At 35.7% G+C, this 15,461-nt stretch overlaps 1 protein-coding gene across 1 annotated transcript in view; it reads left to right on the top strand.

The window, feature by feature from the left end:
- LOC135210208 (uncharacterized) overlaps window positions 1-15,461 on the top strand; it is a 149,869-nt gene that overhangs the window by 44,180 nt on the left and 90,228 nt on the right. Inside the window, exon 2 of the mRNA XM_064243043.1 lies at window positions 8,457-8,516. The gene's annotated coding sequence lies outside the window, so the exon portion shown is untranslated. The remainder of the gene's footprint in view (window positions 1-8,456; window positions 8,517-15,461) is intronic.

The following is a 15,461-nucleotide window of genomic DNA, read 5'->3' as shown; positions in this document are numbered from 1 at the left end:
GAAATAATAGCTATATACATGTGGGACTAATTTATTATTAGTTCATTTATTTTAAGGTCCTTCATAAACATTTTACGAAGAATATACGGTCCTCCAAATGGTACATTTACGGACTAAGATTTAGGTTGTTTTTATTAGTGATTTGTATAATTGCTAATTCCAGTAAATTTCTTGAAACATAATCATTAGATCTAGCAATTACAGAGGTATCACCTCAATTAATACAATAAGATTTTTCACTCAGATGGATAAACAGTGCATTTGAAGTCTGGGCTATTCTAACTGAATACATATGCTGCTTAATACGTACACATAATTTTACTTAACTGACCAACGTAAAACGATGGGCAATCCTTACAAGGAATTTTGTAAATGATGTTGTTATTTGTTACGGGACTATTCTTAATTAGCATATCTTTAATGGTATTGTTATAAGAGAACACTACATTAACATTAAACGATTTGAATATTGATTTTATGGTTTCAAATCCACGAAAGTAAGGTAAGCTAAGTACATTTTTAGGCATTTCTTTTTCATTAATAGCAACACTATAAAACTTTTTGTGAGCTTTTTGATAACATAGATCACTTGAATGAGGTGGGTAGCAGAGATCGTTTCCTATCTTTTTTATGTATTCTATTTCTTGGTCAAGATATTGTGAACTCGTGATACGCAAAGCACGTAGGAACATAGAAGGAAAAATGCCTGGCGGAACAAGTGTTACCCAAATCATTGTTACCACGCCACATAAGAAGATACGACCAACATCCTTTTAGCGAATTTTCTACAATGATGTTAAAACGTCACATTGCTGCCGCGAAAATGGAGGAAAAGGAGAAATTTAAAGAACTGGAAAATGCCCGACGTAATTTCAACTACTCGATTCCCGCTGATTGGAAACACGCATTAAGGCAAGAAATATATGGAAAACTTACACTTTTGATTAGAAAACTGGACAGAAAATTAAACAACCTTATCAACGACAGTGATTGGACTAATAATGCTAGAAGTGATTGTGTGGTGAATTTATCAAGCAAACAAATAAGTGATAATGCAGTGCGTGCATTAGGCTTTGGTTTGTCTTTCTACATTTGTAACAAACCCTCAGCTTTATCAATAGCGACCTCTCTATTTAAGTTTGAAAAATATTGTGACCTACCACAAAATCATTTAGACATTATCAACTGCATGACATATAGTGCTACGCATGCCTATCATGAAAATAACTTCCCCGCTCGCTACAGAAAAAGTTTAAAAGAATTGAAGAATGATAATAGCTTACACATTACTAAGGCTGATAAATCCAATAGTTTAGTAGTTCTGGACAACTGACTACATATCGTATGACAAACTTACTTGAAGATGAAATAACTTACAAAAACTCGCAAAAAATCCATTGGACCAAGTGATAAAAATCTTAATATCAATATCAAACAAATTCTTAAAGATAAAAAGAAGTGTAAGTTAACAGTAAAGTGTCCCTCATTACCTTATTTATATGGCCTAGTCAAAACTGATAAGGAAAACAAACCTATGCGCCCAATTATTAGTACTGTAGGATCAATTGCTTATAAACTATCTAAATATCTTACTAAATTGTTATCCCCGCTACTAGGAACTGTATCTAATTCACACATCAGGAATTCTCTTGATCTTGTGGAAAAATTAAATAACATTGTACTAAACCCTAGCGATATCTTTGTCAGTTTTGATATATGTTCTTTGTTTACAAAAGTCCCTATTGACTCTGTGCTAGAATATTTAAGTAATGAACTTGTACTGCATGAATTGCCTTTGTCCGTTAGTCGCATAATATCATTGATTAAGTTATGTATTTGTGATTGCAGATTTATTTTTAATGGAGAATATTACCAACAAATATTTGGTATGGCCATGGCTAACCCTTTATCACCTCTCCTTTCAAACTTATATATGGAATTTTTTGAAAGACAACACCTCCCGAATATCACACTTGTCCCCTTAAAATGGTACAGATATGTAGACGACATCTTAGTAGTCTTACCTGTTGGTGTCGATGTAAATGATTTATTGTCTAAATTGAATCATTTAGTGCCATCCTTAAACTTCCCTGTTGAAATTGAAAATAACAATGTCATCCCTTTCCTAGATGTATTAATACATAGAGAATCTTTCCAATGTAAATTCAGTATTTATAGAAAACCCACAAATAATTTAACATATGTACATTTTTATTGTGGCCACCATCTTAATATTAAAATTTCAATTTTTTCTTCTATGTTCCTACGTGCTTTGCGTATCAGGAGTCCACAATATCTTGACCAAGAAATAGAATACATAAAAAAGATAGGAAACGATCTCTGCTACCCACCTCATTTAATTGATTTATGTTATCAAAAGCTCACAAAAAGTTTTATTGTGTTGCTATTAATGAAAAAGAAATGCCCAAAAATGTACTTAGCTTACCTTACTTTCGTGGATTTGAAACCATAAAATCAATATTCAAATCGTTTAATGTTAATGTAGTGTTCTCTTATAACAATACCATTAAAGATATGCTAATTAAGAATAGTCCCGTAACAAATAACAACATCATTTACAAAATTCCTTGTAAGAATTGCCCATCGTTTTACGTTGGTCAATCAAGTAAAAATTTATGTGTACGTATTAAGCAGCATATGTATTCAGTGAGAACAGCCCAGACTTCAAATGCACTGTTTATCCATCTGAGTGAAAAATCTCATTGTATTAATTGGGGTGATACCTCTGTAATTGCTAGATCTAATGATTATGTTTCAAGAAATTTACTGGAATCAGCAATTATACAAATCACTAATAAAAACAACCTAAATCTTAGTCCGGGAATGTACCATTTGGACCCGTATATTCGTAAAATGTTTATGAAGGACCTTAAAACAAATGAACTACTAGTAAATTAGTCCCACATGTATATGGCTATTATCTCTCTCTCTCTCTCTCTCTCTCTCTCTCTCTCTCTCTTGCTCGATATTCTCTCTCCCTCTCTCTCTTGCTCGATATATTTTTTTTTTTCGTTTTTTCATTAATAATTTTTTGGGGAACATTTTTGTAAATTTCATGATAATAAGTTGTATATGCCTCCTTTTTTTTTAAATGTACTGTTTTCCGGGTGAATCATCTGTTGACCGCGTGTGTATCCTCCAAGGTGTGGCTGCCCTCAGGCGTTTCCTCGTTTCTGTAGAGTGAAATCGACTTTATTGCTAACCTTGTAGTGTCAGTTTGGATATTAAGCCTACCTTGACTATGATTTTTTATTTGTAAGATCAGTTGTGCCTGAGTAAAGGGTCGAACTAGACCGAAAGTGCTTGGCTATCTCGCTTTACATTTTTTTCCTTCGTGGCAAAAACCTTTCTATATAATGATTATATATATATAGTATATAATATATTATATACTTATTATGATATATATATTTATATAATATATATGTATATATATACTTTTTAGGGCACAAATTTTTTCACGGATACACATTCATTGAATAGAATGGCTTTTTCACTGTTAACCAGCTTTTTTTAAATTGCTTCATATTTTCTAATTATTTTCTTCACTTCATTGTTCAGGTTACTAATGGAAACATAATGGGTTTTTCCATTTACTGCAGTATTTTTACACAACACCGCAGCTGTTTTGTCAACCTATACGTATTGACGTTATCAAGCGTACTGATACAAATATGAACCTGCATGCGTTTTGTGACGTCATGAGGACGGAAAGATAGTACAGTTGCCAGAGACCTAGTTTTAAGTATTTACAAAAGAATATTGTGAAACATAAAATAAGACAAACAAATAAATATGTTAACAACAAAAGTTATATCAGAAGTTGAAAGTAAGTTATTATATACACATTATACATAAATATATATTAATTACATATAGGTTTAATTCACTGAATGTCAGTGTGCGCTCCTGTCCGCGTGTGGTGGTTTTGTTCCACGCGGTTGAAGGGCTGCCTCCTACACGAGGGTAAGGATTTTTCTGCCTCGCGTTGGATGTTAAGGTTGGGGCGTTGCATGGCGATGCTGACTGCTTCTGATATTAATAAACAGCTGTAGTTGCCTTCCTTGTGTATTATTTTGGTGTTTGTGAGAAGTTCTTGTAGGGATGGTATTTTATTGTGGGTATCCACACACTGCTGGTGAATGGAGCCTTGGTTTCTTTGGGCCTGCATGCGTCGTTTCAGATTCAACCTCTTTCTCCGTCGATGGGGCCGTACTATTTTTCATTACCAGTGAGGCCGTAAGGTTCGGCTTGCAGTAAATTCTCGGTGTTATTTTGTTATATGTCGCTAGGGGGGTGGTTACTCTTCGCAGTATACCTAGAATGGCTTTCCTTTCATCTTCGTGGTGTTTGTTGTATGATATCTGATGGTATATCACTATTTCTTTGGGTAGCCGTTATTTGTGAGTAGCTGTTGAACTCTTGATTTCTTCGTTAGTCGCTTTCCACGTCGAACAGTGTGTTATGGCGCGTTTTATGTATGCATTTACCACAGATCGTTTATATGCATCAGGGCATTCTCCTCTAGCATTGGATATACATACATATCATTTATCTGAACCACTTTTGTCTCATTCACTTATTGGCACTTAACATCCGCATTGCTCTACCATAAAGGAGAGAGTCGGCTCAACAAAGATGTGTGTAATAATTGTTCACTCCGACACAGAAACCATCCCACCAGCCCTCAGCATTTGGGTACTGGCGAATTTAATGTAATATGAGGAAAGATGCAGGGGAAAAAACGCATTGTAAATGCAACGCGTTTATTGAACCGCATTCAAGTGAATTTACGCAGTTTGTAAAACTGCAATAAAATTAGTATAATAATAATAATAATAATAATAATAATAATAATAATAATAATAATAATAATAATAATAATAATAATAAAAGTATTGTATTATTTTCACGACCTACTCCGGTAGCCTTTGATGTATGCTCTTTAAATGGATATAATGAAAGGTATTGTATTGTCATATTAAAGGGGGGCCGCTACCTAAGCCCCTCCCCAAGCTCCCCCTAAACCCCTCCCCTTCTCCCTCCATCATTCCCCTTCCCCCACCCCCCACCCCCACCCTTCATATTTAAGGTATCGTCACTATGCCAGAGAGCCCTGTCATCCCTTCCAAGCCCCTCCCCCTCCCCCCACCCTGCAGAAGCCCCTCCCCTCCCCTCCCCAAGCCCCTCCCAAGCCCCTCGCCTCCCCTCCCCAACCCCAACCAACCAACCCAATTGTTTTCTCCCTCAAGCCCCAACCCCTCCCCTCCCAAAGCTCCTCCATCACCCGCCGAAGCCCTTTCCCTTCCCTCCCAGCCAAGCCCTCCCCCACCTTCCAAGGCCCTCCCCCTCTCCCCCCAAGGTCCCCTCCCCCACCTTCCAAGGCCCTCCCCCTCTCCCCCCTAAGCCCCTCCCCCTCTCCCCCCCCCTAAGCCCCTCCCACTCTTATATTTTTTTTACCTCACTTATCACTAATTATGTTTTAAGTATCACTGTGGCCCGTTCATAAATAATTAGTTTAGCCATTGCGGCTGTAAAAACATTTCCTTGGAAATTAAATGTGTCTATTGAATTAAGCGCTATCTTTTGCTGAAATTAATTGGGGGGCTTTTTTTCTTTTGTGTTTTTTTGTGGGAAAATTCAATTTTAATGCAATTGTGCTGGTACCTATCTAAACACCCCTCCCCCCAAGCCAGCCTCACACCTAAAAACCCCCAACCCCCCCTCCACCCCCAAAGCCACGCGCACATTGATGACGTCTCATGAGGAATAGAAGTTTTTTTAAAAATTTAAACTATAATAATAATAATAATAATAATAATAATGATAATAATGAAATTTAAAAAGTCTTTTATAAAAAATGGCTTTAATGAAATGTGTGCTTTGTGTTAACTTTTTATGTGAATTTGTTTGTATTTTTTTATTCCCTGTTTCATGCAAATTTTTTTAGGTGTTTTGTATATATATGTTCTTTTTATGAATATTGTTTATATATATATTATATATCCTAATTTTAATTATATATATATAGATACTATATATATATATAATATATTTATTAATATATCTCTATATCTTATATATTATATATACTCTATATTACTCCTCTGATATATATCTCTACTCTATATATATCTATATATATATTATCTTCGCTATATATATATATATCTATATCATAATGCGTAGTGTATTTATATATCTGCAATACATGTTTAAATAATACAAGAGCGGTTGTAAGAATATAACAAAAATAATATTTATTAATGAAAAATCACAGTATTCACCACGGAAAGTAAAAAGTAAAAATAAATAGAAAATGTAAAAATAGAAAGATTATTTATAAATTTTAAACGTGATTTCTTCCAAGAATTTTTCCTTCTAATATAAAAATCCGTAAAAAGAAATCTTTACATTTTTTTAAACATGATTTAATCCAAAGTTATTTTCCCGCTATCACGTCAGAGGGATCATCCTTTTATTTGCCTTACTATTAAATATATCCTTTTGGTAAAATTTTTGTTTCTCCTGAGATAATGAATTGGGATAAAAAAAAAAAAACACACACGCACATACGACTTGCGTGCGTGTGCGTTCGTGTGTCCACTTGTGCGTGTGTTAGTTAGTTAGTTAAGGAGGATTCCTATGCTAGTCAAGCAAACTGGCTGCCTGCTGCCTGCTGCCTGCTGCCTGCTGGCTAAGAAGAGGTCACGGAACCGATGCATTATGTGGGTCCTCACGAAATTCCGATTGACCCCGAGTTGCTTGTATACTGCTGGCCGCCGCTGAGAGAGAGAGAGAGAGAGAGAGAGAGAGAGAGAGAGAGAGAGAGAGAGAGCAGCTGAATGGAATAAAAACAATTATAAATGACCACTTAATAATTGTGAAAATAGGTATGAGAGAGAGAGAGAGAGAGAGAGAGAGAGAGAGAGAGAGAGAGAGAGAGAGAGAGAGAGAGAGAGAGAGAGAGCTGATTAGTAAACGAATATCATCAGCCTTGCTATGATGAATTTCGAAACAGCATAATGCTCTCAGATATTCAATGAGCGTAGACTCTCTCTCTCTCTCTCTCTCTCTCTCTCTCTCTCTCTCTCTCTCTCTCTCTCGCTTTAAAACCAGCAACATTATATTTTTGGGGGCGGAGAGCAGGATAATGCGACCCCGTATTGCATAATCATGGGAAATTAACAGTGCCAGTGAATGTCGATTTTGAGGTCACGTGGAAATGATCATTACATTATGAGATTTTGTGTATCGAGTGATTTCTCCGATAGGGAGAACCGTGAAGGCATAAATTCTGAAATTGAAAAGTGGATCTCAATCTGGAATTTAAATCTGGAATATAAATGTAGTCTAAATCTGGAATCTAACAAGGAGTCTAAGTTTGAAATGTAAATCTGGAATATAAATATATAGAGCCTAAATCTGGCATCTAAATCTGGAATATGAATATAGAGCCTAAATCTTGAATCTAAAAAGGGTCCAATTAGATTTGGAATCTAAAAATGGAATGTAAATCTGGAATCTAAGGCTGGAATCTAAATCTGGGATATGAATATACAGAGTCTGTATCTGGAATCTAAAGATGGGTCTAAGTTTTAAATCTAAAAATGGAATGTAAATCTGGAATATAAATATATATAGTCTAAATCTGGAATCTAAAAAGGGTCTAATTAGATTCGAAATCTAAAATGGGAATGTAAATCTGCAATCTAAGGCTGAAATCTAAATCTGGAATATAATTATAGAGTCTAAATCTGGAATCTAAGAATGGGTCTAAATTTGGAATCTAAAAACGGAATGTAAATTTAGAATCTAAGTCTGGAATCAAAATTTGTAATCTAAATCTAGAGTATGGAAAAGGAATATTGATATTGTGTTCCAGAAATCGTATCATTTGTGCTCCAGAACTCTAAGTTGTATGCTCATTAAATAATTATTTTTAGGCTCTAGAATCGAGATTGTTTTATGCTCCAGAAATCAACAATTTTATGCTCCAAATCCCAAGATTCATGCTCCAAGAATATATTTCTTAATGCTCCAGAAATCTGATGAATTTATGTTTCAGAAATCAGCTTTTTTCATGCTCCAGAAACCAACTCGCCTGGATTAAGGTCAGCCTGACTGGGAGGTGTCTTTCACACCTTCTGGTGATCGTGTTTACGATTAACCTGACGTGACACCAGCTTTTGTTTCTGGTCTTTTATTGAACTATTACTGCGCTTTCGTTGCGTGCGCGCATGTACATCATGATGCATGTGTAAACATACATGTATGTATACATACGTGTTTGTGTGTTATTATTATATATATATATATATATATATATATATATATATATATATTTATAAACGGCTCCCTTGTAATAAAATGTTATGATTATCAATGTTTCTATAATTATATACTATAATATTTTCCCTCTCCTTTCTTCCCAGGATTTTGGCTGGAACCTCTTCATCAAAATAGTGGGCAACTTACTTTCGAGTAAATGGCAGGTAATTGTACTAGTGTTGTGGTATTCTATTATATATAAGTGTATATTATATATATATATATATATATATATATATATATATATATATATATATATATAAACAGTAGGCTCTGCCTAATTCACTTTTAAACAGTGATTAAGAATATATGAATTTCTTTTTAAATTACATTCGAAGGTTTTAGGAAAAATATATAAATATGTAGACAAAGTTTTCTACAAGAATAATTTAAGATATGTATATATGGTGAACATATAAAGTTATCGTGCTTAAGAGAAGAGTTGAATGTTTTCACCCGCAGGTTTGAAAAATCTTTCTGATTTCTTCTAAATTCCTCGAATTTGTATGAATTTATTCTTCGTGTATTTCTTCAAACGTAACGAAACTGCCCTTCAGCTAATCAGTTACTGAAATCGGAACAGGTATTGGCAAATCCTAGCAAGATTTTCATTTGTGTGTCAGATGTATTTATCTGCCATTTTAAGCCCAGCTGACATTTCCGTTGTGTTTAAAGTCTGATGTGCCGTACGTCAGTTCTGCCAGGTGTCAGTTAACTCTAAAAAGAGTGTATTGTTTGTGTGTGTGTGTGTGTGTGTGTGTGTTCTTTATGCGTGCATGATCTACGGTATTATCTTAACAACTCTGTTTAGAACCTAACCTCTTTTTCATTGCATGCATACCTGGGATTGAGCATTATGCAGCCTTGACATATCTGGGCAAGAAACATCTCAAGGCCATCAACGTGATTTAGGATTTCCATGCTCTCTCCCCCTCGCCCCTCTACCCTCCCCCTCCTAGTACCGACAACAGCACCAGCAGCAGCTGTTGGTGGTTTGTGGATATTTAAGACGGGAGTCATGCCAGATGGAATAAGCTGGAATTGCATCATTCCTCCTAATCAGATTATAACCCTTTGGTATAATTCCAGTGGTCTTTTTGCTTATTCTTCTCCTCCTCCTCCTTTTTATTTCCTCATCCCTCGTTATCTTATTCCCCAAAGGGGGATTTATATTAGGAAATGTCTATGCTGTATTTTTAAAGTCTCTTCTGTCGTTGAGAACGCTCCTTATAAGCATTGGTGGGTGATGTCTATACTTTATTTTTCATTTTGAGTCTTTAATGTCATTGTGAATGGTCCCGGTAAACATTGTTGGGCGATGTCTGTACTTTATTCGAGTCTTTACTGTCATTGTGAACACACTCTGTAAAATTGGTGTACTGTCATTGTGAACACACCCTGTAAAATTGGTGTACTGTCATTGTGAACACACTCTGTAAACATTGGTGGATATTTATATACTTTATTAAATATTTTAGTCTGCAATGTCGTTGTGAACGCTACCTGTAAACACTGGCATGGTACTGCTTCTTCTTATCCTTTCGGCGCGGGAACGAAAGACGTCATATCATAGCGATTACGCACTGCAGCAGAAAAATGTCAATGATAGGTCTAGCACCACTTCCTCTAGGAGATAAATCCTTACCTTCTGGACAGGAAAACAAGATTCCTCCCTTCTCCATTTTTCCTGGAAAACGGAAGAAGAGGAAGAGGAAGAAGAAGAATAAGAAGAAGTGAAAAGTGAAAAAAAATGACGAGAGCCAATCTCAGCGGCGAGCGTGAGACGAAAGAACCGTTTCGTGGGACGTGTGTGTGTGTGTGTGTGTGTATGTATATATCACGTGAGTCCCGTGTTTGTCTTTATTTGGATCGCAGCGCAGCGTAAAGGTCGATATTTCGAGCTTAAATAGAAGAAGTCATGCTACAGATGCGCCCGCCTACGGTTTCAGAGAGTAAAGACGTTTTCATGTCACTTCCAGAATTCCTGGCATAACTGGAGGCGCTGCTAATCCAACCTCACACCCACACACGCACACACGCACGCATAAATGATAGAGGCAATGGCTGAAGTTATTATTATTATTATTCTTATTGTTCCCTTCGTCTTTTTTTATGTATGTTGTCCCCTTTTTATCAGTTTTGTCTCTCGAGTTTCTCATCCGAAATTGTAAGTTTAAATCTTTTTGGGTTTATGGGTTTCCCTGAATAAGTGATGGAGGATATATATATATATATATATATATATATATATATATATATATATATATATATATATGTGTGTGTGTGTGTGTGTGTGTGTGTGTGTGTCTGTGTGTGTGTGTGTGTGTGTATAAAACCAACATACCTTCTTCATTAACATACTCCAGGTAAAATTCTTGACCTGGAGATATATAAATAAGCGTTTTACCTGTCCTCGTTAAATATAGCAGAGAGAGAAACATTCTGTTATATGCAGTGTGCATACCGCTTCGAATGCACTGGTATGCATTGCCCAGTGTGCTCTCTAACGCGTATGCACAAGCGCTTTGTGCTTGTCGTTTTTTATGTCGCTTGTCCATGCCGCTTTTGTCATATTTTTGTCGCAAGCTTTTTTTTTTGGTATGGATAATACAATCACAGTATTCGGCAGTTTTGTTTTGTTCGCTTGAAGCTGAAAAAAGGGGGAGGGGGGTGTAATCTTTTGTGATGCTTCTAATTCTCTCTCTCTCTCTCTCTCTCTCTCGAAAAAAAGGGTGTATCATCTTTTGTGATGTTTCAGATTTCTCTCTCTCTTCTCTCTCTCTCTCTCTCTCGAAAAAAAGGGTGTATCATCTCTCTCTCTCTCTCTCTCTCTCTCGGAGGGCCTTCAAAGCCCAATTAACTACAAGAGATCCACGTGTTACGCTAAATAGCCAATTAATCTGTCATGTGTAGCAGGTGTGATCCACTTTTGTCCACAATTGCCCGTCACCGTGGCGTTACTCTCTCTCTCTCTCTCTCTCTCTCTCTTTCAATTACACATAAATGATTCGATAAATAGAGAGAGAGATGGTTACTCTATACAGGGAAGGTCAAGTCATATTAAATTTAAAAGTAATTAAGAAAGAAAAAGAAAGTGGAGAGAGAGAGAGAGAGAGAGAGAGAGAGAGATAAATAAATAAATAAAACAGCAATACGAGCAATTATAGACAGTTGATAAATGAAAGACAGAGAAAGAGAGAATAATTCCGGTCTATTCCTCCGAAATTCAAAACAAATGGAGCAAGCGAATGATTCCTTTTAAACCTTGAGGATGTTGCCAGAATGTTTTAATGCTCTCTTGTATTGTTTCTCTTCCTGTTATTCATTTGTCATTCACTGTTATTCACTGTTATTATGCAGTGACACTGTATAATTAGTTCACACGTGTGGAGAAATCTGAATATATTAATTTTTTTTTTTTTCTTAGAGGTGTGAATTCTATGAGAAAGGGTTCCGTTTGAGGACGTGAATTCTCAGTAATGAATAAATAAATCTTTTATGGAAGTTCTCAGTATATCCAAGAATGTCTTAATTATTTTCTGAGATATACGATTGTTTATGATCATATGCAACTGATTTCAAGCGAAATATTTTTAAATCGTCTATTTGAAGCGAATAGAAACATATATAGGTTGTTTGAATCAGTTATACGGGGTTATATATGTTTTGAAGAGGCTGTTCTCCTGTCCGTATGAGAGAGAGAGAGAGAGAGAGAGAGAGAGAGAGAGAGAGAGAGAGAGAGAGAGAGAGAGAGAGATGCTTGGATTAGTGATAGGGGGTTCATATGTTTTGAAGAGGCTGTTCTCCCGTATGCACGAGAGAGAGAGAGAGAGAGAGAGGGATGAGAGAAGAGAGATGAGATGAGAGAGAGAGAGAGGGAGAAGAGAGAGAGAGAGAGAGAGAGAGGATTGACTCTTCCCAATCCCTCTCGAGTAGTATAAAGGGGGGAAGGGGGAAACGAGTAACCAAAAGCCAAATCCTTTGTTAATTGGTGCTAACTGGAAAATTGCCAATTACCTACAGGAGGATCCCTCTCTCTCTCTCTCTCTCCCTCTCTCCCTATCTCCCTCTCTCCCTCTCCCCCTCTCTTGCCTATAAGCTTCTTATCCATTGTGTATATTTAAAAAGGAAGAGAGAGCTCAGAAAAAGATTGGGTGCCAATTATATTAAAGAAATCCAAAGTGTCGGCCTCCCCTCGACTCTGTAGTTCGTTATTCCGTAATCCTTTACCTCCACAGATTGGCAACTTTTATTCTCTCGGCTATGTATGGCGGGCATTCGTATACATATACATATGAATGGGTATAGGGAGGAAATATGTATATGTATAGATATGAATGTCTTGTACATTGACTGTGCCTGGTGTTTGTACGGAGTGTATATACATACGTATGTGTTTGGCGGGAAGTTTTGTTTATACTTTCATTGTGTATTGGAAGAAGCAATATTTTCTCGCTTGTATATGACAGGTATTCGTATACATGAGAGAAATACGATACGTATATGTATATAAATGTATTGTGCTTGCATGAAGTATGCATACGTATGTTTTTGACGAGCAGTTAGTTGTATTCATTTTTGTATGGTACATGACATATATTTTTTTATTGCACGTATATGGCACGTATTTTCGTTCGTATTTTAGGAGAAACATTACATATAGTTTACCCTAAGCCGCCTCTTGAAAGAGGAAATGTTATGAAAATCAGAAAATAGATAATTTTATCTATTTTATATGAATTATAGGAATCAAAGGCTATAGTACCAGGAAAAATATTTCCCAATTTCCCAAATATGTTTGGTAAGTGTTAAGAAGGTGAAAAGTAAGCATAGAAATTAGCTTATAGGCTTTAAATCATTAAATATATTTTATATGTCTCGTTTTTATGCAAATTCCTTTAAACTTATCATCAATATGTTTAAGGAATTATAAATCCCTTATGTTGTAACAGACTGAACCAGTAGTCATTCTAAGTGGGATAAGTGCAAAAATTATCATCCAGGCATAAAGAAATTACGTCTTTTATATGAGAACTCGTTTTTATTCAATTCCTCAGTTCCTCATTGAACGGGTGGCTTGCGTACTCGCCTATCAATCTGGTAGCCCGAGTTCGCTCCCCGCTGGCGCCAATGCGAATCAGAGGAATCCATTTCTGGTGATTAGAAATTCATTTCTCGATGTAATGTGGTTCGGATCCCACCGTAAGCTGTAGGTCCCGTTGCTAAGTAACCAATGGGTTTCCGGCCACGTAAAAAAAAAAAACCTAATCCTTCGGGGCAGCCCTAGGAGAGCTGTTAATCAGCTCAGTGGCCTGGTTAAACTAAGATATATTTAAACGCAAATTTCACTCCTTTTTTTTAAACTAATCTGTAGGATGTTACGAACCATGTAATCTCTTTGAAAAGAGAATTAAGGGAGGAGAATCACTGAGAGAATTAGATAATTGATGAGAACGAAGAGGAATTGAGATTACTCAATAAGGACGACAGATTCTTCAGGATGGAAAAGAGAAGAAGAGTTCAGTTAAAGTTATATCTTCATAGTGATGTGTTATTATTATTATTATTATTATTATTATTATTATTGTGAGATGTATTTAAGAGAATTTTGTAATTATGGTGAAAGAAAAAGCTATTGTCTTTACGTAGCAATGTACGTTAGATATATATATGCATGTATATAATGTATATAGTAGTATGATATACATCTACACACACACACACACACACACACACACACACACACACACACACACACACACACACACACATATATATTAATATATATATATGTATATTATAATATATATATATTATATATATAATATATATATATAGAATATAATTATATATATATATATATATATATATATATATATATATAAGAAGTACACAGTGGTCATTCCGATCCCTTAAACTTCTCGTAAACCCTTTAAAAAAATGATACATTTTTCAAATAGATTTTACACATAAAAGCATGAAAACCTGAAAATTACTTCCCTTTAACCACTTAAACTTCCCTTTATCCACTTAAACTTCCCTTTAACTACTTTAACTTCCCTCTAAGCACTTAAACTTCCCTTTAACCACTTAAATTTCCATTAACCCCCTTAAACTTCCCTTTAAACTTTCCTTTAACCCCTTAAAGTTCCCTTAAACCCCTAAGTTTCCCTGTAACCACTTAAAATTCCTTTTAACCACTTAAACTTCCCTATTAACCCCTTAAACTTCCCTTAACCACTTAAATTTTCCTTTAACCACTTTAACTTCCCTTTAACAACTTAAATTTCTGTTAACCCCCTTAAACTTCCCTTTAACCCCTTAAACTTCCATTAACCCCATAAATTCCCGTAAATCCCTTAAACTTCCCTTTAATCCTTGAAACTTCCCTTAAATCCCGTAAAAATTCCTTACTCTCTCCCTAAACCCTTTAAACCTCCAATAAAACCCTTAAAAATTTCTTAAACTGCCCTTAAACCCCTTGAACTTCCCTTCAATTTCCATTAAACCCCTTAAACTTCCAGTTAACTTCCCTGAAACCCCTTAAACTTCCGATCAAAAGAGAAATCACCTTCTCACTCCCTTTGGTGTCCAGTTGGAGGAACATGGCCGCTGGATTAGGTCACATTCTATTCCAAAGATTGGTGGGGCCCAGCGTTTAATTATAACTAATGGCTCTATCATGCGGCGATTATATAGGTCCGAACGAGAGAGAGAGAGAGAGAGAGAGAGAGAGAGAGAGAGAGAGAGAGAGAGAGAGAGAGATATTTCTTCATCAGCCGTCCACGTTAGGCCTGAGGGGTAAATGGTTCAGTTAAGAGTCGAAGAATATTATGACTCTTTCTCAGCCTTTGTTTATTTATCTTTTATTTCTATTTTACCAATTTATTTTGTATTTATTTACGTTCACATTGGACGCCAGGACTGTATGTATCATTTGATGCTGGAAGGAGAATTGAAATATATAAATCTTAAAAACTCACAGAAAACTCAAGTTAAATCATGGGGACTGTATCATTTGATGCTGTAAGGAGGAAAAAAATCTAATAATAAATCTTGGAAAGCGTACAGAAAATGAAAGTTAAATCATATTAGAAGGAAGAACTGTA

This window comes from Macrobrachium nipponense, chromosome 39 (assembly GCF_015104395.2).
Source record: "Macrobrachium nipponense isolate FS-2020 chromosome 39, ASM1510439v2, whole genome shotgun sequence".
In the NCBI taxonomy this organism is placed as follows: domain Eukaryota; kingdom Metazoa; phylum Arthropoda; class Malacostraca; order Decapoda; family Palaemonidae; genus Macrobrachium; species Macrobrachium nipponense.
This window is presented reverse-complemented; position numbering and strand designations above follow the sequence as displayed.